Source organism: Phoenix dactylifera, unplaced genomic scaffold, assembly GCF_009389715.1.
Source record: "Phoenix dactylifera cultivar Barhee BC4 unplaced genomic scaffold, palm_55x_up_171113_PBpolish2nd_filt_p 001055F, whole genome shotgun sequence".
In the NCBI taxonomy this organism is placed as follows: domain Eukaryota; kingdom Viridiplantae; phylum Streptophyta; class Magnoliopsida; order Arecales; family Arecaceae; genus Phoenix; species Phoenix dactylifera.
In genome coordinates this window covers 63,688-87,820 of record NW_024068405.1, presented here as the reverse complement: position 1 = coordinate 87,820, position 24,133 = coordinate 63,688, and the positions used below count along the sequence as shown (strand labels likewise).

The window sequence follows — 24,133 nt, the reverse complement described above, 5'->3', positions numbered from 1 at the left end:
GTGCAGATATCGCAAGCATGATCCGAATGGATTTCAGCATTGCCACAGGAGAAAACGTCTCGTCATAGTCTATGCCATAACGTTGGCGAAATCCCTTGGCAACCAGACGGGCTTTGTAGGTTTCCACATTTCCGTCTGCGCCTCTCTTCCTCTTGAAAATCCATTTACACCCAATGGGTTTGATTCCTTCAGGTGGGTCAACCAATGTCCATACATCATTGACCTCAATGGACTCCAATTCGGATTTCATGGCATTAAACCATTTCTCAGAATCAGACCTTTGCATAGCATCCATGTATGTGACGGGATCCTCTAGGTTCTCATCGAGACCAACCGGTTCGCCGTCCTGGACCAGAAAACCATAGTATCTGTCCGGCTGATGCGGTACTCTACCGGATCGCCTCACGGATGTCTCTATAATGGGTTCTGGATCTGATCTAATCAAATCCGATTCTTTAGTCTGTACTGGCTCTTCTATACGTTGAACTTCCTTAAGTGCAACATCAGAGCTGTTCGCTCCTTCACCAAGGAACTCCTTCTCAAGGAAAACAGCCCTATTACAGACAAACAACTTTTGCGTATCAGTATTATAGAAGTAATACCCTAAGGTTTCTTTTGGATATCCGACGAAGAAACAATTATCAGATTTGGATTCCAGCTTATCTGCTTTCAAACGTTTGACATAGGCCTTACACCCCCAAACTCTTAGGTGAGTGATCACTGGCTTACGCCCAGTCCACATCTCATGTGGTGTTTTAATTACAGATTTACTAGGAACCTTATTTAAGATATAGCAGGCAGATTCTAGAGCATATCCCCAAAAAGATAAAGGCAGGCTAGCGAAACTCATCATGGACCGGACCATGTCTAATAGAGTCCTGTTCCTCCTTTCAGATACACCGTTATGTTGAGGTGTTCCAGGAGCGGTCCACTGAGACAGAATCCCATTCTCTTCCAGATAAGTCAAGAAATCACTGGAGAGATATTCCCCTCCTCGATCAGATCGAAGAATTTTAATATACTTTCCAGTTTGTTTCTCTACTTCATTACGGTATAATTTGAACATTTCAAAAGACTCGGACTTATGCCTCATAAGAAACACATGCCCGTACCTAGACAGGTCGTCTATAAACGTAATGAAATAGCTGTACCCTCCTCTGGCACTTGTACTCATAGGTCCACACACATCCGTATGTACGAGTCCTAGAATATCTATGGCTCTCTCACCTTTTCCAGTAAAGGGTGATTTGGTCATTTTACCAAGAAGACAAGACTCACAAGTTGGAAATGATTCAAGATCATTAATATTCAGAATACCCAACTTGGTCAACTTGTTGATCCTGTTCTTGTTAATATGTCCTAGCCGGCAATGCCATAGGTAGGTATCAGAGACATTATCTATCCTAGGTCGCTTATTTGATGTGTACATTACACTAACAGGATGTGATATTGTGTAAATGCCATTTATTAATTGTCCATCAATCATAATAACACCATTCACAATGATATTACAAGAACGATTCTTTATTGATATTTCATAACCGTTTTGGGCTAAAAGCCCTACAGAAATGACGTTCATTAAGAACGACGGACAAAAGTGACAGTCACTTAAGGCGATTACATGAGAATTGAAAACTAACTTAAGATCTCCCAATGCTAGAACTGGAACAGTCCTTCCATCTCCAACATTCAGGAACCTCTCATTATCCTCAAATCTCTTATTGACATGCAGTCCCTGTAATGAATTGCAAATATTATAAGGACTTCCGGTATCCAATACCCAAATCAATTTATCACATATGGAGAAATAACAAGGAGTTATCATATAAGTACCTTGCCCAGCAACTGTTTGCTCATTTCTCCTAGGCCTGTTTGGATCAAGGGTGGCTACTTACAGAGGACAGTTCCTTTTCCAGTGTCCCAGTTTCTGACAGTGGTAGCACACCGCCTTTCTAGGGTCAGCCCGCTTTCTTATCATCTGACAAGATGTCCCGACACTTAGCACCTTTCTCTTCCTTTTATTTTTATTTTTAATTTTATTTTTGTTTTTCCCTTTCCCAAAGGGACGGCGTCCTGCCCCACCACCAACCACATTAACCGGCCCTTTCCTGAGCTGGTTATCTTTCTCAAAGTTCTGCAACAACCCCAAAAGACCATGGAAGTTGAGTACAGGCTTTGTCATTCTATAATGAGTGAGGAATGGTCGGTAGGAATCAGGCAGGGAATTCAAAATCGCGTCCTTTCCCAATTGTTCATGCAGGGAAAAGCCGAGTTTGCTCAGGCGCTCTATCAACTCGATCATGTAAAGTACATGGTCCGTAACAGAGGCCCCTTCCCTGAGTTTGGCGTTGAAGATACAGCAACTAGTACTATACCTTTTATCATCATCAGGGACACCAAACGATTCATTCAACACTTGAATGATCTCGTTCGGCTGAGCACTCTCGAATCTCCGCGAGAATTCGTCGCTCATTGCCGCTAGCATAATGCACCGGACAGTGATCCGATCACTCGTCCATTTCTGGTAAGCGTCACGGACTGCTACCCGTGCATTAGCAGGAGGCAATTCAGGTGCCGGATCAGTAATTATATACATGGTCCTCTCGTGTTCTAGGACGATCTTAAGCTTTCTAAGCCAGATTGAAAAGTTGGGACCGGTCAACTTATCATTATCTAACAATGACCTAAGTGACAATTGAGTGGCCATTTCTGCAAAGAATGACAACAAAGCCTAATCAGTAAATGAATCAATATAATCAAGAAATTTGGATTTTAGTCCAAAGGTCCTCCCACCATTTTGTACAAAACAATAGCCTCTACTTTAATCCGAAGAATTACTCCTAATTCTTTAGTGGGTACTGGAATCCACATAGACTACAGATGGGCCCGAGTGTGTCTCGGCTAACCCATCTGTTTCTAAGGGTAGGTTCATAACCAATTGCTTCACCAAACAACTCCCAGTATTATCCTTTTGCCACAGGCCACTTCAGCAGGTGTGTGTCACCTCCACTGAAAAACCTGGTCAGGTCCAACCATCAACTTGCTGCAATAAGTTTATCACATTAATAGATGACCAAGCCCGAGTGTGTCTCGGCTCACCTGACCACCTATTCAATGGATGCAACCGATTCAACATTAATTGAGTGACAATCCCAATAGCCGATGAGCACCAGGCGTGTATCGCCTCCAATGATCATAAACATATTGGACTCATTATCATTTCAACGCAATGGGAGGCTATGACACGATCATCTTCCATTAACCGCACCATTTTTAAGAACCTGATAATTTAGAGGATTTGTATGAAACACGAAAAACTGACTAACCTTGATCCTCCCACTGACTTCTTCAAATCAGAGGTTAATAAGAACAGGTTTGAGTCAGTGCACCTAAATCGGTCCGACCGATTTCCTTACAGGCATGGGTCAATTAGAGTCAATCAGAGATCTGATCAAAAGAGATTCACCAAGATGGCCAGGTAAGTGAGATCAGTGGAAGGGTATGCCATTAACTTGACTGGACCGAAACCCAGCAAGTAGCTCCCAATTAAAAACCTGCTGATAACAGTTGCCTTAGACACCAACTGGTTCATCAATTTCAATTCGATCAATATCATAACTCAGTGCTCAACTGCGGAGCCCAAATCAACATCCATTTGGTCTTATCAAGAGACATGGACTTGATCAACTACAACTATTGCAAAGATCAAGAGTTACCTTGATCGAATCCAAAGTAAACATTTTAAATTAGATTTGACCACTTATTGTTCCATATTTTGATTTTGACCATTGGGTCTAACCCAACCAGATTTGATTAGATAACCCATTATCCCCATTATTTATGCAATGTCTTAAATGTTTAAATCACATTTAAAATCTAAGATCTACATAGAGTTACCTTGATCGAATCCAAAGTAAACATTTTAAATTAGATTTGACCACTTATTGTTCCATATTTTGATTTTGACCATTGGGTCTAACCCAACCAGATTTGATTAGATAACCCATTATCCCCATTATTTATGCAATGTCTTAAATGTTTAAATCACATTTAAAATCTAAGATCTACATCAATACTTAATTCACAATTAAGTGTATTGCATTATTCATGTCTTATCTTGGTTTTGCATGCATTACAACTTTGAATCATTAAAACCCCTTCTAATGTTCAAGTTAAATGGTTTCCACATGCATACAAACATGTCTATTCATCATATGAATAGCATCATAAAATAATATAATCAGTTTACATCATATGTAAAAGATCACATTTTGCATAGATATTTGATATCACAAAGAACCTGGACGAGCTTTGATACCACTGATAGTAAGCATGCAGAGGGCTAAGCATGAATTTCAGAAATTTTTATGCGGAAAGAATGGGTTAAACATTTTAACCCATAACATGCTTGATATTTTAGATATTTTAACTCTGGTACCAGTCGAAGACAATCTTCAACTGCACATCACATGTGGTACGGGCTCAGTCCCAATACATAGGGTGACACCCGCACGTGCCTATCAAAGCACTCATCATATGAGCCCCCGGGTGGAGAGCCACGCTTCGTCACACGATCACGCGTGAGAGTTTCCGGGAATTGGATAGTCTCCACTAATCCTTTGCTTTGACACCAAATATCACAAAGCCCTCAGATCTCGAGGATTGTGTGATTCGAATAAATATGCATAAATCACAATTTCTTGTGATTTGAAGATTGAGATTATATCTCAACCGTAAAAGAGATCAGGTCTCTTACCTTTAGAAGGGGGTTCCTTCAAGGATGCTTCGCAGCCGCACAAGCGTCCGGCCTCGATGACTCGTCCACGCGAAGCTCCGGAATGATCAACTTCCCGGGGAGTGCTAGCTCGCAGGGAGGCAGAAGGTTGGCTGAAATGGAGAAGGAAGAAGATGGACCTTCACAGCTCAAGAACTCCTTCTTGGGCTTTCACCTTCAGAGCTACTCTTTCCTCTCACTCTCTTTCTCTGGTGCTCTTGATCCTCCTTTTTTGTGTGTAGAGAAGAAGGAAGAGGGGTGGCCTATTTATAGGCCAAGGAGAAGGTGAGGTGTCCCTATGAGGTGTCCTGTGAGGTGTCCTTATGAGGTGTCCTGTGAGGTGTCCTTATGAGGTGTCCTGTGAGGTGTCCTGCCAGGACACATGTCACACATGCAAGAGGTGAGGTGGCCTGGAGTACGATGTCATGCATGACCTCATAAGGCAGATGAGGTCATGGATGACATCAGAAGGAGTGTGAGGTGTCCAGGCCCGCCACATGTCACACATGCAAGAGGTGAGGTGGCCTGGAGTACGATGTCATGCATGACCTCATGAGGCAGATGAGGTCATGGATGACATCAGGAGGAGTGTGAGGTGTCCAGGCCCGCCACATGTCACTCATGCAAAAGGATGACATGGCCTGGAGGGTGATCGGGATGTGGGTCCCACATACAGTATGCGGGTCCCACCTTAAGCAGGACGTGGGCCCCACATACAGTATGTGGGTCCCACTTTAAGCAGGACGTGGGTCCCACATACAGTATGTGGGTCCCACATAGGCAGGACGTGGGTCCCACATACAGTATGTGGGTCCCACATAGGCAGGACATGGGTCCCACATATGCAGGTCGTGGGTCCCACATACAGTATGTGGGTCCCACATAGGCAAGAAGTTCAAGTCTAATTTGACTCAAGCCAAATCTAATTTGGTTGGGGGGAAATTGAGTCTAATCAGTGATCCAATCACCAATTAACCTTTCCAAGCAACTATTGCTTAGGGCAATCAATCAATCACATTGACTACTTTACCTCTAGACGATTCTCAATCGTCAATCAGCTATTTGATCAATCCAGAAACTTCTAAGCGTGTGACCTCACAGGTTCGAGCCTAAGCCGGTAGTACAAGAACACTTCCTGCACTAATCGAAGTAACCATCTAGCAATGGGACCCGACGATCGGATAGGCCGAAATAGATGCAAAGCAACATTCTAGAACCTATGGACCATGGTTACCGCATAATTCATCCTCTTGACCAGAAAATGCCTAGGGTGGGTTCAGAGTCTGTCTACCCTGAAACAATCCATCCGGAAATATGTCTCAATTCAATAAGTCAAGTGATAGAGGTTTGACTTTTCCTGGCCAGGGTACTACTTAATTGAAAACACAAGGCATTCACCCTTATTCCTAAGGGAGGTCAATCCCACTTGATTTGCAACTGACTACCACAAGTACTTGACTGGACCCAGAAACCTTCCGTCGCTGGATTAGAAATCCAGGTAGTCCGGTACCAAAGTACAGTGAGTTGCTTGCAAGCCACCGGTTGCAATCTTAGGTCTAAAGGATACATATACCCATATCCACTCGGAACAACTCTTGACAAGAGAGAGTCCGTCAATTGGTCACGTTCAGTGAACGTACACTACCATTCACCTGTATACCATACTAGTATCTCTATACTCTTTGGTTTGGAAGACAACCAACAAATATGATACACAATGACCTACGCCCGATAATACTATCGTCCTATTAATAGTATATCATGCGATCATGAACTTTTAAGGACCTGTGTGACAAAATTATATTTCATTACACAAAACAGTCCTAAGGACTTCATCACATCGGAGTTTGTGAAGATGTTCTGGTGATGAATAAATACCATGTTATTTATAATTGATTCAAATACATTTACAATCAACTATTGATTGGATTTAGGACATAATTTCCAACAATTTCTGCTAGCACTAGGTACAAAATAACAATCTCTAAGTATCAAACTAAATTCTGACGGTAAATGCAAAGAAAATGTGCCCACAGCAACAACAGCAACTCTTGCTCCATTGCCAATCCGTAGGGTTACCGCACCTTCCGTAAGCCTTCGACTTTCCTTTAGACCCTGCATGGTAGTGCACAAGTGAACACTAGAACCAGAGTCTATAACTCAACTGGAAATAGAAGAAACCGTTAGATTAGTTTCAATAATGAGCATATTAAACATACCTTCAGAAGGCGTGTCACCCTTCTTGCTCTTTATGTTTCCTATGTAGATAGGACAGTTCTTCTTCCAATGGTCGTCTTCATTGCAATGGAAACATTTTCCTTTGGGTTCGGCCTTCTTTTTAGGAACTTCCTTCTTCAGCTTTTTCTCGGTCTTCTGTTTCTTCGCATGCTTCTTTTTCTTCCTAGTAGACTTTCTCTTGGAAGTAGAAGCTAGCTTAGCAGCGAGAACTGTGCCCCTTGAACCTTTTAAGGCTCCCTCAGTTGTCACCAACATATTCAACAATTCAAGCTTGGTGCATTCAATTTTATTCATATGGTAGTTTACAATAAACTGCCCATACGAAGATGGCAACAATTGTAGGATCAAATCCGTTTGCAAATTATTGTGCATGGTCATGCCAAGCTTCTCAAGCTCCTCAAGATCTTTGATCATGGTCAAACCATGTTCATGGACGGACTGCCCATTGCGCATCTTGGCTTTGAAGAGCCGCTTAGACACTTCAAACCTCGCTGCGCGACTCTGTTCACCATACAACTCTTGTAGGTGATCAAGTATGTCCTTAGTAGTCTTCATGCTCTCATGCTGGCATTGCAATTCGTTGAACATGGATGCCAAAATGTAGCACCTAACCTTATTGTCGTCATCCAACCATTTTGCATGCATCTCACCCTGCTCATTGGTTGTACGGGTTGGTAACACCGGGAGTTCATGGTCAAGAACATAAGCTATCTTTTCATAACTCAAGACAATCTTCAAGTTGCGGACCCAATCTTTATAGTTTGGTCCGGTCAACATATTATTATCTAGAATTCGAACTATCGGGTTGGAAGCCATTGACATCTGCAGAGAGTAAAGATTCTAATTAAAAATTTGTATTTGACATTAATTTATTTTAGAAACTTTTAAAACAAAATTGGATCAAATCCTTCCACTATTTCTCGGATCTCAAACACTCCTCTGGTAAAAATACGGAAACCTGCGACTTAGGGTTTCGAGTGGGGTGCTGCGGTTCCACTAATCTACATGTCACCTCACCTAACAATTATTGAAGACACATAGACGATGAGTGTACAACTCTTGTACAATGCTTCGTAAGCATATTAAGCTAACCTGGTCCCCAAGTCATAAGGACCTCACCTAAGAGTTATTGGACCCGTTTCTTGGTTAAGTCAGACCCACCGTATATCCCGCAAAATAAAACTGTGATTGGATCCTCACCTAACAGTTATTGAAGCCCAACCCCATCTTTACCCCACAACATCTCATGTTAATAGAGAGGTCCAATCCTCCGATGCAACTAGTCCATTGTATCCAGCCGAGACTAATCAATGTTGGAATGATCTTAGCAACTCTACTACGGTGGAAGACCAATCTGTTGGGAATTATATTCTAAATGTCAATCGTCAGCATATTGATGATTGAATTTTGTAAATGAATTGACAAATTAATAAAGTATTATTTGGCATTATTCATCATTTCATCTTCAAATGAACTCTTATATGATGGAGTCCTTAGGACTTATGTTATGATAAAGGAGGATTTATCTTTGAGTCCTTAAACTTGTTCGCGACCAAATGATATGTTGTTACTAGGACGACAACATTATCGAGATTAGGTCGTTGTGTGACATATACGTTGGTTGTCCTCTTAACCAAGGAGTGTGGAGACACTGGTATGCCATACAGGTGAAGTGTAGGAGTACATTTCACTGAACGTGACCAATTCCGGAACGCTCTACCGTCAAGAGATGTTCTGAGTGGATATGGGTATAAGTTTGGCCCTCTGGCCTGAGACCGCAACCTGTGACTAGCAAGCAACTCATTGTACTTTGGTACCGGACTACCTGGATTTCTAATTCAGTGATGGAAGGTCATTGGGTGCAGTCAAGTACTTGCGTAGTCAGTTGTGAGTCGAGATGAAATTGACCTCTTCTGGAAACAGGAGATAATGGCTTGTGATTAATTTAGCAAAACCTTGGCCAGGGTAATTCCAGTGAGGAGTCACGGGATATCTAAAGTTAATCACATAATGGATGTACTAATTATAGGGTTGACAGTGAGCTTTAAGTCATCCTGGCATTAGGAGTCAAAGGGATTGAATTATACAGTAACCATAGTCCAGGGTTCCAGAATATTTGCTTCGCATATATTCGGCCAATCCAGACGTCGGGTACCATTACTAGATGGTCACATCGATTAGTATAGGAAGACGTTCCTATACTACCGGCTTAGGTTCGAACCTATGAGGTCACACGCATAGAAGTTTCTAGGTTGATCAAATGGCTGATTGATGATTAAGAATCATTCAGGGATAATTTGGTCAATTCGATTGACAAATTATCTAAGCAAAAGTTGCATTAAAATAATTAATGAATTATTGGAGGATTAATTAGAAATTAGATTGCTAATGAACTCAATTTGATTGAGTAATTGGGCTTAGGTTGAGCCAAATTGAATAGGATTTAATTTGGGCTGCATCAGGGTTTGACCTAATTGGATTGGGTTCAACCCAAGTAGATTGAGCTTGACCCAATTGATGGGACTTCACCCAATTGGATTGGGCTTGATCCAAATCAATTAGAAGACCTTATTTGATGAGGATTATGAGTCCAAATAATCAGAATTGGATAAGGAGAAGAATCTCTAAATTTTAGGAACTCATCCTTATTTTCTTGGAGAAGAATGACACCTTAATTTATCCCCAATATTTTCTACGCCTATCCTCTTTATTTTTGACCAAAAATTGGCATGAGAAGAGAGGAGGCGTGGGGCTATAATTTCTATAAAAATGGTGCCTTAAATCTTGCTAGAAAGATTTAATGAATTTCCTAATTTGTAGGGATTGCATGGCGCATGAAATAGGGTGGTCTACGGCTGAACTTTGGACGCATGAATTTCTATCTTTTAGGGATCCAAAATGCACAAAATTTAGATATGTTTATCTCCTCTTAGCTGCCAAACCACCAGAATTTTTTGGAAATTTTATCAGCCAAATTAGTTGGCTAAATTAGGTGTGAGGTGTGGGGTGGTCTTTTGGCTATAAAAGACCCCCATGCCTTAGGTTCAAGATATACCATATTTAGAGATTTCAAAAAATTCTGAAAAAAATCTCTGAGGGCCTCCATCCCTTCTTCTCCTTTTTCCTCACGTCCATCCTCCATCTTCTTGAAGAACAATCAAAGAGTGAGTGTTTAGAAGGAGAAAGCTTCAGCCATTGCAGCGTTCCTGCGCGAGCTAGCACTCCTGCGGAAGACGATCTACCTAGGGCTTCGCGTGTACTTATCGTAGAGGCCATTCACACTACAGGAAACTAGGCCTTTCCCGACGCTTTTTTGGAGCTTTGCCGACGCTAATTAGCGTCGGCTAAAACACCCCCGACGCAACGCCAAGCGTTGGCAAAGCGTCGGATATACCAGAGTGGGAAAAGTTTTTGCCGACGCTTTACTCAAGCGTCGGCAAAAACATGGCTTTACCGACGCTTATATAGCGTCGGCAAAAACATGGCAGAAACATAGCTTTACCGCAAAAAAGCGTTTTCCCCGACGCTTTTTTGCGTCGGCAATTCTGCTTTACCGACGCTTTAAAGCGTCGTCGACATTAAGCTTTCCCCGACGCTTTTAAGCGTCGGCATTTGCTCAATTGCCGACGCTTTTGAAGCGTCGGCACAAGCGTGCCGGTGGTGCCACGACCTTTTTTACCGACGCTTAAAAGCGTCGGGAATTGTCTATTTTTTTAAAAAAAATAAAACAATAATCCATATTGTTAAATACAAATTACAAAACATATATTATAACAATATGAACCTGTATTACATTGAGATATTGACACAAATACTCAGATCATTCAAAATATGAATATTGATATATCTGATTAAAACTCCATGTTTTTGACTCATGTATCAGAAAAGCTGCCATACAAATTACAATGTACTCTAAAAAAGCAGATTACAATGTACTCTGAAAAAGCAAATTACAATGTACACTGAAAAAGCAGAAACATATACATATCAAACTCATAAAAGATAATCTAGAATGCATCAGGGACGGGATTCAGCTCCATCATCATCTCTATTAGCATTTGAAGTATCAGGAATCTACAAAAAAAATAAAAAAAAAACTTTAGAAGTTAAGAATAATGTGATACATTAACTCATATATCATAATTGATAATATGTAAAATATTAAAATATATATAGTTATTTACCTGAGAAGGGAGAAACCGTTGTAACATGGAAGAAATATTCGTAAGCTGAGACTGCAAATTTGCTTGGTTTTCCTTCAACTCATCAATAGTTGCTTGAAGCCGACGAACTTCTGCAGTGTTACTAGATTCTCTGGCATTTCTTGTATATGTGCCCACTGAAGACAACTGAGTGGGGGTAACTCCAACGCCGTAACCCCTCACTCGACCATAACGCTCTGGGCCCATCAATTCAGCGAGCACTTCAGCTTCAATATTATGGGTCGCGTCGGATGATGATGACCCCCCGACGCGCTCCGAAATAAGATTTGTTGCCCTATCCTATATCTCTCCAAAAAAAAAATCAAATTAATGTATGTGAATAATAGAACCAAAAAAAAATACAGCACAAGTCAAAGATGAATACATACAACTATATCTCTTGACTCCTCCCGGACAAAGCTGCCATCTCGGTGGGTGTGAGTCATCCTATAAAACTCCACCCTACCAGGCTCCCTCCCATTATCATCCACCTACAACAAAAAGTATATTTCAAGAGTATACATGCTATATGATAGAATAATTTAAAATAAATTTAAATTATTTCAAGAAAGCTTACGAATTCAGCTCTACGCCTTGCATAACTCATGGAGCCTGAAGTGTGAGGAACAGTCTGTGATGCTCGAGCAGCTCTACCAATATTGGAATATGTCTTCCCCGAAAAACAATAAACAATGTAATGCATAAAATGTATAAATTTCAATGCATAATAATAGTAAATACAATCTAAGGTATTGAAAAAATATACACAACCTGAGCTCTCTCGGAAAACCAGTAGTGGACAAGCTCCCTCCACTGATGAGAGATTACATCTGGAGGACAAACACGGGCCACCTCCTCTTCAGTCATGCCCTCGTGCTTCCAATCCGCCTTTAGCTTCGCCTTATATTCTTTCCATTTGCGGTTGACGGACTTCAGCACCCAATCATGACTATTTGCAGGAAGGACAAATTTTGTCTACATCAAAGTCAAAAATGTTATATCAATGTTAAATCAAAAAATAACTGAAGATAGTAAGCAAATTCAATTCTTTACCTCAACAACTCTAAGAAGCTCAACCTTATACGAAGGAAGCATTTCGTTCCATTTCGTATAGTTGAGTGGACACAATTGTCCCTTCCGCGCAACCGATCCTAAAAAAGTTGATAAAATGCTTGCAGCATTCTTGATGGGCTGCCCCAGCTCGTTGCAATGGACGACAATCTTCTCATCCTCAGGTAGGCTCCATACGTCCCGTGCTCGAGTGGGCCCTCGTGTTCGCCTCACTCTCCCCAGTCCATCTATAAAATAACAAGTCCATTAAAGGTAAATGATTTAAAATAGTTAGAACTGGAATGAACCGTATGTAGTCTAATGATAGAAAGTTATCACACACCAACCAATGCAAATTTCAAATATCAATGGAAATATATATCTATATGATGCAAAAGCATCTATACACACACAGTGATATATAAAATGCAAAAGCATACACAATGTGGGGCACATGAATCAATATAAATGGAGACATACAAGCATGTAATTTATGACAGAGTAGATGTCCTCAAGCTTGTGTGTGCCATTTAATTATTACTCTTATGTAGACAAAATTTCAATTTAAGTTGATAAATAAGAAGCCAATTTTAACTTTTCAAATGTTGAGTAAACAATAGCATAATGCGCGACAAAGCATATACCAACTTTGGCACATGCCTTGCAGTGGTCTCACCTCCACTTACAGAACCATGTTGGCAAGGTGTTTCTCTCGTTTTGTTTATTGGCTGGACTTTAAGATGGTCTAATTTATACGACCATATAAACAAGGGGCTCCTCTTGGTTTTATTTATTGGATGGAAACACAAGAGGGTACGAGGTTTGTAGTTTACCTAAGACTTTCAGGTATCCTGACTCCTGACCTTGGCAGAACTTATTGTACCATATTAATAAACAATCAGGTCCCCTAGACCTTATATGTTCCAATCCATTGCATCTCTCCATAACTTCCATGCTCTGTTTGTTTTCAGATCTAGGCTTGCACACAACCTTCACTCTTTCTCCTTATTTTTTGGATCCTCATTTCCCAATCCATCAGCTGCCCAGCCTCAGAATCTCCCTCTGTTCACTGGCTTTTTCCTCTAACGCGTGCCAATTGCTAGTCGTTGGCACCACAAATACATGCAGAGAGAGAGAGAGAGAGAGATGATAAGCTCATGGAGTATGACTTCTTATTTAACATCTATACACACACAGTGATATATAAAATGCAAAAGCATACACAATGTGGGGCACATGAATCAATATAAATGGAGACATGCAAGCATGTAATTTATGACATAGTAGATGTCCTCAAGCTTGTGTGTGCCATTTAATAAAATATAGAAGCATCTTCCAAGCACTATCAAAGAACACCAATTTAAGTTGTATGCTTTTGAGACTAGGTTTATATAAGAAACTAATACATACCAATGCTTGAAAGGACAAAACCAGCCAAGATATCTTCTTCAATCCCTGACAATTTGACCTGGACATTCTCACCAGGTCCAACACATCTTACTTTATTTTCATCACAGTGTATAGCAAGCACTTTTACATTAGCCTTTCATTCCAATTTCAATGCATTCGGTTTGCAGTCCAAAAGGAAATATATTTTTCAAAATACTTCCAATATCCAAAATCATCAAATATGCCATATGTAATGTACTTTTTTAAAGGCAAATGATTTAAAGGCAAAGGATTGTAAATCAAATTACCCAAGACGTCCACGTCATCCGTGTCTGGACGATCTGCAGGTGGAGCGTGCTCCGACTGGGACCCGGACTGAGTATGGGGCTCATCGGGCTGCTGGGAACGATCAGAAGTAGATCCCACAGATGTGTGTTGAAACTCAATATTTCTGAAACGTCTTCCTCGCGGCATATTGTAATCTAGTATGCACAAAAAAGAATCAATATTAGTTAAATATTAAAAGTACATTACTTTTAATATTCTTATAAAAGAAGCATTTGATGTAGGAAAGAGCTCTCCTTGTCATTTGATGTCTTTCAAATCAAGACGCGCTTTCAAGTTGTCTTTAGTCTTTCCTTCAAGATTTAACATTGTTCCAATCAAATTATCACAAACATTCTTTTCTATATGCATGACATCAAGATTATGTCGAAGAAGATTATACTCCCAATAAGGTAATTCAAAGAAAATGCTCCTTTTTTTCCATAACTGCTTCTGTGTAGATACCGAGTTTGTGCCATCGTCATTTTCCTGTTCATAAATACTGTCATCATTCTCGAAGTTGTCAGCGTCCTCAAAAACCTGTGTCACTGAGCTGCCAACATCCCCTCTTCCCCGCTTCTTTGAACTGTTGAATGCCTTACCAGGTATATAGTTAGTGCCATGAGTTTGTTTAAGAACTTCAGTTCCAGTTGGTGGAATAGGTGCAGATCGCAACTCTATGGTACCATCAAACTGATTATTCTGATGTCGAAATGGATGATTTGCTTCTAACCATCTTCGATGACCCATATAACAGAATTTTCCTCCATGTTTTAACCAATATGAATGAGTTAAATCTCCACAACAAGGGCATGCAATACGCCCCTTAGTGCTCCAACCGGATACATTAGCATATGCAGGAAAATCATTAATTGTCCAGATAAGAGATGCACGCAATTTGAATGTTCGGCCAGTGAAAGCATCAAATGCATCAACACCCTGCCATAGCTTTTTCAATTCATCTATTAAAGGCTGCAGAAAAATATCTATATCATTACCTGGGCTCTTATCACCGGGAATAACCATTGACAGAATGAGTGAAGACTGTTTCATACACATCCATGGTGGCAAATTATATGGAACCAAAACAACTGGCCAAGTGCTGTATGTAGAACTCATCGTTCGAAATGGATTAAATCCATCCGTTGCCAAACCCAGCCTTACACTGCGAACATCAGAAGCAAATTCGTGATGCCTATCATCAAATGCTTTCCATGCTAAACTATCCGCTGGATGTCTTAACATTCCATCCCTTGTACGTCCTTCATCATGCCATCTCATTAAGGAAGCCGTCTTTGATGATGCATACATCCTTTTCAATCTAGGTATGAGAGGAAAATACCTCAAAACTTTAGCCGGAATTTTTTTAGACTGTGTAGCATCCACTTCATTCGACAAATCATGCCCGTCTTCATTTTGTTTTTTCCATCGTGAAGACCCACATGTTCGGCACGAATCTTCATTAATATTATCACCACGATATAAAATACAATCATTTGGACAACTATGAATCTTCTCATATCCAAGATTTAAGTCTTTTACTAGTTTTTTGGCTTCATAAGAAGTTGACGGCAAAATAACACCTTCTGGAAATGCATCTTTTAATAATTGGAGAAGTATAGTAAAAGACTTCCCAGACCATCCATTCAAATATTTCAAATGGAATAAATGCACCATAAAAGAAATCTTCGTAAATTTCTTACAACCCGGATATAGTTCATTATCACAATCTTTCAGCAAGTTATGATACCGAGTTGTGTTATCTTCAGAGTATATAGGTTCCTCAACATGTATAGATTCAGTAACGGTATGCTCATCACCTATTGGAGCTCCTTCTTGCTCTCCACTAAAATCTGTTAAATTTCTAATATTATGTTCAAGAGCATCTCTGAGTAAGCCCCTCATATCATCTTCTACAACAGGATTTCTGTCTGTGTTACTAGATCCAATACTAGCAGTGTGTTCTATAACTAAGGGTTGGTTAGATGAAGACGACAATTTAGACTCTCCATGAAATATCCATTCTGTATAACCCTTCAGAAAACCATTCCATACCAATGTTCTTCAACAATTTGTGGAGCGATAGCATAACAATTTACACATTTTTGACATGGACAAAAAATATTCCCATTCATTTCAGATTTCTCAGAAGCAAATTTAACGAAATTCTGAACTCCATTCAAATATTCGGCACTGGATCTCGACTTATTTATCCAACTTTTGTCCATTCTATTAAAAAACTGATTGAACTGCAAGTAATATAAAAAAATATTAAACTAAATTAGGGTATGAATCACCAATACGAACTCAAAATATAAAATCTTTTTGAGTCATTTTTTGGATCATTAGTAACTTTTTTATCACTTGCAAAGTACAATATTATTCTAGATTTTCAAAAAGATGCAAGTCAATTAGGAAACACAATCTAGTGACCAGACTGCATAGAACTAGAACTATATATAGAATAGTATCAATCAGCATAAATTTGGTTACAGATGAAGATAGCAAAGCCCTTGCCTGTGCCTCAATTACCACCAACAAAGAATGGACAAGGTGATCTTGATAAGGAGAAATAATGGTGGTCCTTCAGGAATCAAGTCTATATATACCACCAACAAAGAAGAAGAGGGAAAGAAAGTGGAAAGAAAAAAAGTGAACATGTGAGGACAGTAGTGAAAGGTTCAATCCCCATCAATGGTCATGGTAAGAGAAGGAAGTGGTGAAGAAAATAACTGGAAGAATGGAGTGAAGTGGTGTGCTTTTCTGGTGGGAATTTAGGTGGATGCGGCTTCAAGACGGAGAGGGATCAAAAGCAGTGGGCACTATGAGGGAGGGGGCAACTCCCTCAAAAGTTATGATTCCTAGCTGTGGCCATTGGATAGCTGTGACCTATGCACAGATCAGGTCTGCAGCTTGTTGGCCTTTTGCACTAGTAAGGTAGCAAGATGGGGCTGGCAACTGTTGTTTACGGTGACTTCAAACATGCTGTATATATAGCACTGTAGCCGAAAATCAAGTAACAAAGAACAAAGGGCCAACATAATAACATTGAATCCTATTACTTGCAGCTAAAATTCTAACGACATTCTACTAATAAATCCAAATAATGGGTAAAAATGAAAAAGCAACTACATTACTGACCACGCATAGGTCTTCACATGAAAATTAGACATCATTCAACATTGGGTAACACACAAAACTGTTAATCATGATCAAAACACAATAATAAAGCACAGCCAAGAGAGAAAGTAAACACAAACCGCAAGCTAATCATGATCAAAACAGAACAATATAAGCTAACTTTTACCTTAAACTTTGTCAAATAAATGTCTACAGAACAAAACATCAGCAGGAAAGTATGGCTTTAATTTATTGATAAAAGTAAATTTTACTTCAGCGTGAGGGTCATACCACGGATCCTGAAATGACTTCCTGTACTAGACGGAAGAGAAGACACTGAGGTTCGAAGAAATCAAATCTGCATCATTTCTCTGCTTGTTAGTCCATTCAGAAAATAATCCTATAGTATGATCAGCAGAATTCTCTGAGCTGTTACCTTGGTTCAAAGCTAAGAGAAACAAGGCTAAAACTATATCATTCTCAAATGCAACTTCAGCAAGACAAACTACTGTGACAATTAATAATGTTAAAAGAGAGTATGAGGATCACTTACCTCAGACGACCGCCGAGTAGCTAGGGCTCGGGATGGAGGTTTGATGTCGGCGCGCAGCTAGGGCTTCGACCGAGAGAGGATGAGGAGAGGGGGCCGGGCGAGCGTTAAAGACAAGAAGAAAACAAACAGGAGGAGGAGGAGGAGGAGGAAGAGAAGGAGGAGGAGGAGGCTTACCTCAGACGACGGCGAGGTCGACGGCGGCGGAGAAGCGGAATCTTCGATCGCCGATCGAGGCTACGGATGGAGGTGAGATCAGTTTGCAAGCCCTGAAAACAAAGAAGAGGAGGAGGACGAGAAGGAGGAGGAGGAGGAGGAGGAGGAGAAGGAGGATGCTTACCTCAGAGAAGGAGGAGGAAGACGGCAGCGGGGAAGCCACGGATCGCGACGGAGCTGAGAAGTCGGCGATGGATCTAGGGCATCGACTGAATCGACCGATAGAAAATGGAGGAGACGGGGTCAGTTGGGGGGTTTAATGTTTCCTAACGACGCTTTTAAGCGTCGTAGATTCTAAATATTTGACCGACGCATCAACGCGTCGTCGTTTCTTTGGATTTACCGACGCTTACTAAAAGCGTCGGCAAAGGTTGGGCAGGGCCAAACTTTCCCGACGCTTTCCCTAGCGTCGGGAAAACACAACCCCCAAATCTCCCATTCGTTGTAGTGTAAGGTTTCTAACGACGCTTGTAAGCGTCGTTGTTTCTTAAACTTATAACGACGCTTTATAGCGTCGTTTTTTGTTCCGCTTTCCCAACGCTAACCCAAAGCGTCGGGAAAGGTTGGCTGTGAGCCAACCTTTACCGACGCTTTTCCCTAGCGTCGGAAAAAGTAAGTCGGCAAAACCAACTTTTGTTGTAGTGTCATATGCGTGGCTGCGAAGTCAAGGATCAGATCCATAAGTTTCTTCCATCATAAAAGGTATTAATCCCACATCAATATTTTATTTTGGAGTCAGGGTCTAGGTCCGATTCCTCGAGGTTTTACCCTCCTTTGGAGCTCCTCACGGAGTTATCTCCAGAATCCATTCGATGGATATTCAGAGATTAATCGGAATAGAATTCTTAAGTTTCAGATCTGATAGTTAATCATGCATAAAAATTTTAGCATAATTGTTTAAACGATTCCGGCATAATCCTATGTGTTCTTAATGTGCTGATTTCTAGATTTGATCTTGTAAGCATGCATGAATTAAATTGTTTGATTCATTTTTCCGCTGTGTTTTTGAAACTTAAAAGGAACTACGTGTGGCTTGATCCCCCTTGTGAAGGGGTATGTAGGCAACCCGATCAGGTTCAGCCATGGTTTTCAAAAAAAAAAAAAAAATTCAGCATGCTAAACACCGAAGAACCTAGGATCCTTTTTTACAATCGACTTAATATTGGGTTTAATCAGATCTTAGTGATTCCAACTTTGAGCTTTCCGTAGAAGGTAATTGATCAATTGGCCAGGTAAGCAGGTGGGAGGCTTCTCTTACTTAGAGAGTAAGGTCCTAATTAAGTAACCACCTTTGAGCTTTTTTAGACACCAATTAGATCAATTAATCAAATATGGCTAGCTCAACATATCGTTCACTCTCGATTGATTTAGGAAGGTTTTAGGTCTCTTGGGATTTACATCTAATATAACCATCTACCCCATACCAAATGTCATTCGATTTACATCTTATGTAAATGTCACATTGGTTCAGGTTTACATCCTATGTACTTATGAAACCCTTTCATATATTATGTGATTACATCTTATGTAAATGACATAATTGTTTCAGTTTACATCTTATGTAAATGTCCTATAGTTTAAGGGTTTTATTTACATCTCATGCAAATAAATTTTGTTTAACTAATACATACATCTTATGCATATATTGTTTTAAACATAACCTTAAATGAGTATGAACATTATGATTACCACATGCATCTCAAGTATATTTTCAGATCTGAAACTTTAAACCTATTATGCTATTTTCTAAATTTCAGATAATACATTACTTGATTTAAAACATTGTAATCTAATTGCAATTCTAAACCAATTTGCAAGATCATAGTAAATAAAAAATTTGCATGCTGAAAATTTCAACAATCTGAAATTTCAGCACGCAGAAAATGCAGCAAGCATAATTTCTTTAAAAATTAGATTAAAAATATGGTAATCATTCCTTAAGTCCTAATCATGCTCCTTAGAACCATGGCTTGGATACCACTGCTGAGATACGCCCCGTTCGATGCGATGTTCGCAGCGGAATTCGAACGGAACGTCGTTCATCGTATGAACGCTCATCGGATCGTAGAATTCAAAAATTTTTCTGGATCCAAATGCAGAAGATCTTTGAACTCATTAGAAAGCGAAGATTAGGATCTAAGGAGGGTTGATTAAGATTTATAAAACTGAAACAAAAATTAGACGTTATTAATTTGAAGATCTCATCTTCAAAAATTCTGCAGGTGTAGAACACCGCAGCCTGATGATCTTTCTAGATTTCTAGTTAAGCCGCACACATGTCCGGCCTCTACAGGTATCGACACGAAGATTTAATCATCTGAGATAAGGTCTTACCGGAGTGCTAGCTCCTTGCAATGACCTCTCATGACTGATGAGAGCACAAAAGTGCGACATACATGTCACTAAAATTAGTGTTATTGCTAACGGATAATGATAAATTCACTGGATTAATATTATATTTGGGTTTGACACAGATCATCATAAATTAGAGATAAAATGCACATTAAGTACAAATTTAACTTCAGAAGGATCCCTTCCCAGATTCGACCCGGTTGAAGATCGGGTCGGGTCCGAGTCGGGTTCGGATCCGAATTGGGTCCAATTTTTTTGTGCTTTTGGGAAAGAATTTTGGGCAAATCTAATTTGGCCATATCATAACTATGAGGTGCTGGGTGACCCATGACTTGAAAGAATTGCACTTGACCTCGAGTCAGAACAGATGAACCATGAAGAACTCAATCCGTCCGTCTACAAGCCAAATTTCATATCACACTATTTTTTAACTATATGACTAATTGGACGGAACTCGGTATCTCCCAGCTCCCATCTCAGGAGGGCAAAGAAAGTCCCAGACCTTCTTCCAAAAATCCAATTCCATTGCAGAAACTGGCACATGACCCATATTCAGTTCACCGCATCCAAGCCAGACGTCCCAGGGATCCACGGATCAGCTTCCCCCCAGCATCACGTCCAAGCCGCATCAAAATCCCACGCTGCAATCAAGCTTCTTCCGTCCGTTTCCAAGGCGTGATCACAAACGCCTAATCCAGCATCACGCGTGATCCCAGCAGACATCCGCTCCTCCCAGCAGTCCGCATTCTTCACGCGATTCCAGCATCCGTGTTCAATCCCAACGTGCTCCCAAATTCATGCGTCCGCCCTTCATTCGAATCAAATCTCCAGCTTCATCCGTGCAGGAGAGAAGGAATGATCCCAAGCGCTCGTCCGCGTTCATCACGGATCCCGCATCCGTCCGTGGGCCAAAGAAGAAGATGGATCTTCTTCCTTCCGTGAAGCATTCCTCCCGGCGATCCCGCACCGCGTCCCCCTCTTCCGGATTCGAGGGCCCCTGCATCGCGTCCCTTCCTAGATCAGCCATCCGTGAAGGAAGCCCCAGCATGTTCCGCGATCAGCTCAGCCTCCTTCGCACGATCCGCTCGTCCGCGTCACTGCCAGCAGCCCAAGCTCCCGAGTCCGCCTCCTTTGAAGCCGGTGATGCATCCCATGCTTCAAGCCTCCGCGTCTGCAAGCACCATGATCCAAGCACCCAGCGGCTCATCCGAGATCGGCTCCTCCTTCTGTTTCCAAATCCCAGCCCCCAAGCAATCGGATCCCCATCGATCAAGCATCTCCATCAAGGGATTCGTCGCTGTCCATCAGGGGGTGGGCGACCTATTTAAGGAGAGGAAGAGGCCGATGGAGAGGAGGAGGAGGGCGAGGGCTCTCGGCGAGTGGCCGGTGGGTCCAAGGCGGGTGGTCGGCGAGCCCAAAGAAAGGAGAAAGAAGAAACAGAGCATTGCTCTATTTCTCTTGGGAAGAAGAAAGAAATAAAAAAATTGTTATTTTATGTTGAGGGAGAAGCTTATTTGTTTTATATTTTTTTTTTATGTTATTTGTAAAAGAGAAGAAACATTAGGTTTCTAATCTCCACTTTTATTTGTAATGAATTTTCTTTTTATCAAATCTATCATTTTTTTTTCATACAATCCTTGTTCTAGATTTAAGTTAATTTCTGTTTTTTATGCAATCTTTTAATTCTTCTTTGATGCAATATATTAAATTTTCTTTTATGCAATTTATGTTCTAGGGTTTTGATCTTCTTAGCACTTGCTTTCATCCATTTTAATTTATGCCAAAATTTTTCTTTGAATAGTTAAACATTTCATGAATTTATAAATGCTCTTTGATTTCTAAGTACTTGTCTTTTTATTATTTTTAAATAAAGAAAATTCTTTGGTAAATTAGAGAATCTATCATCATCCCCGACATCATGTTTTTCTTTTGTTATTCAAAAATTGATTTTGAATCCAAGTGAATGTTCTAATTTTTATGCAACTCCAATCGTCTCCCTGTGGATCGACCTCTTACAACCACTATTCTTCGAGTAGGAAAGGTAAGAGTAGAAATTAAATTTAACTTTTGTTCGTCGATTCTAACAACGATCTGTCTAGCATATTTTTAGGTAGACAGGAATCGGACGAATAGAATTTTGGCGCCGTTGCCGGGGAGGCAAATCGAGAAGCAAGAATGATCATGAAGATCAAATCGAATTTTGGATGCCCGGAGTGAACACACTCCGGTAGTAAGTTTTTATTTTTATCTTTATTAATTTTTCTTATTTTGATAATTTCTAATTAATAATTTCGTAGTTATTAAATTCTGAAATTTGAAATTTGAAATTTGAAATTTAAAATTCAAAAAAAAATTAAAATTAAAAAAAAATAATTCCAAAATTCAAAAATTCAATTTTTTTTTAAAATTCAAAATTTGAATTCTGAGATTCGAAATTTGAAATTTCAAAAGAAAGAAAAAAAATTAATTAAATCAAAAAATTAAAAAAATATTATTTTTGCTAGTAATTGATAGGGTGCAATCCGCCGAGGTTATCATACCTCTATTGGGACTCCTCACGGAGTAATCCCCAGAGCTTATTTAATGAGCATTCAGAGATTGACTGACGCATAAGAATTGTGTTTAGTTTACATTCAAGTTATTGCTAGATAAAAAAATAAAAAAATAAAAAAAAATAATAAAAAAATAAAAACAATAAAAAATAAAAAAAATTGTTTGCTCATTTAATCAGTATAACCTAATGACATTGCATAAACTTTAAAAATTATTAATTATTTGCTGCATTTAGTATTAAGCATTTGCATAAAATAATTTAAGGGCAAAATCCATTAAAAAGATAAGGTCAGGAAGTCATTATCTGTCCTTAGCCCAAAAATCACCACCTTGCATACATATCCTAAGCAAAATTAAATTAAAATCAAATTAGACGTTGGCCTTAGGGTTTTCGAGCTCAATTAGGCTCTTGGAAAGAAGCGGCTGAAAGCCACTCCAGTGAGAATTTAGTAATTGGTGATGTCTAGAAAAGTTTTACAACAGTGAGAACTGTTACGGGTATTGTGGTATCGGTGTATCCCTTCTGGCACCACCACACACCCCGGGACTTTTCTGGTCACTGGTTACTGGATCGCTTAACTGGTAAGCTCAAGCTTAATCTGAAAGGGAGATTAGGAGCTGTCTAATCTAGAGAGAATTTCAGAAACTTTTTTACCTGATAAATCTCCGTGCAACTAGATTTAAGAAGCTACTAATCCTCACTTAATTCTAAGACTAATAGGGTCAAATTGTTGTGTGGTGTTGGTTGTGGTCATCTTGGTCTAGCCCTTCTTCTTATCTTTTAGGATTTCGTTTAGGAGTTGAATGCCCACACCATGGGCTTGATAAGGCTAATTTGGTCCACTTTTTTTATAAAGGACTACCTCCGGCACATAGAAACATGATTGAGTCCATGCACAAAGGTAGATTCATGAACCAAACCCCAGATCAAGCCTATGAATTTCTTGTTGACTTAGCTGAAATGCCCAAAATTGGAGTAGCTATGGTGAGGAAGTAAATAGAGATAAGTTCAGGTCTAGAAAACCAGGTAATTATGAAATGAAAGCAGACCCAGATCTCAAAAATGTTATATCCAATCTGGTGACTGGAGTAAACAATTTAGGCAAAAAGTTTGATGCTTTCACTGTGTCCACTAGTTCAGGGTCATATAAAGAGTCAAATTCCGTCATGAAAGTGGATCACGAGTCATATAGTTTGTGTGTCTTGTGTAACAGTCCAGAGCATCTAGTGGAGTGCTGCCCTAATCTGTCCACCATAAAGGCCGAGCAAGCAAATGCTCTAAATTCATATAGTGCCTTTAAGAAGCCCATTCCCAACTCGTTCAGCCCAGTTTATCCTAATAATAGGTTCCACCCAAATTTTTCA

General features: G+C 40.0%; 1 long non-coding RNA gene across 1 annotated transcript; it reads right to left on the bottom strand.

The window, feature by feature from the left end:
* Positions 1 to 1,504: 1,504 nt before the first annotated feature.
* On the bottom strand, positions 1,505 to 4,782 carry LOC120107876. Its single transcript, XR_005509483.1, has 2 exons — positions 1,834 to 4,782; positions 1,505 to 1,735 (listed from the first exon to the last, which is right to left on the bottom strand). It is a non-coding gene; the product is annotated as an uncharacterized LOC120107876 (long non-coding RNA).
* Between the last annotated feature and the right edge of the window lie 19,351 nt (positions 4,783 to 24,133).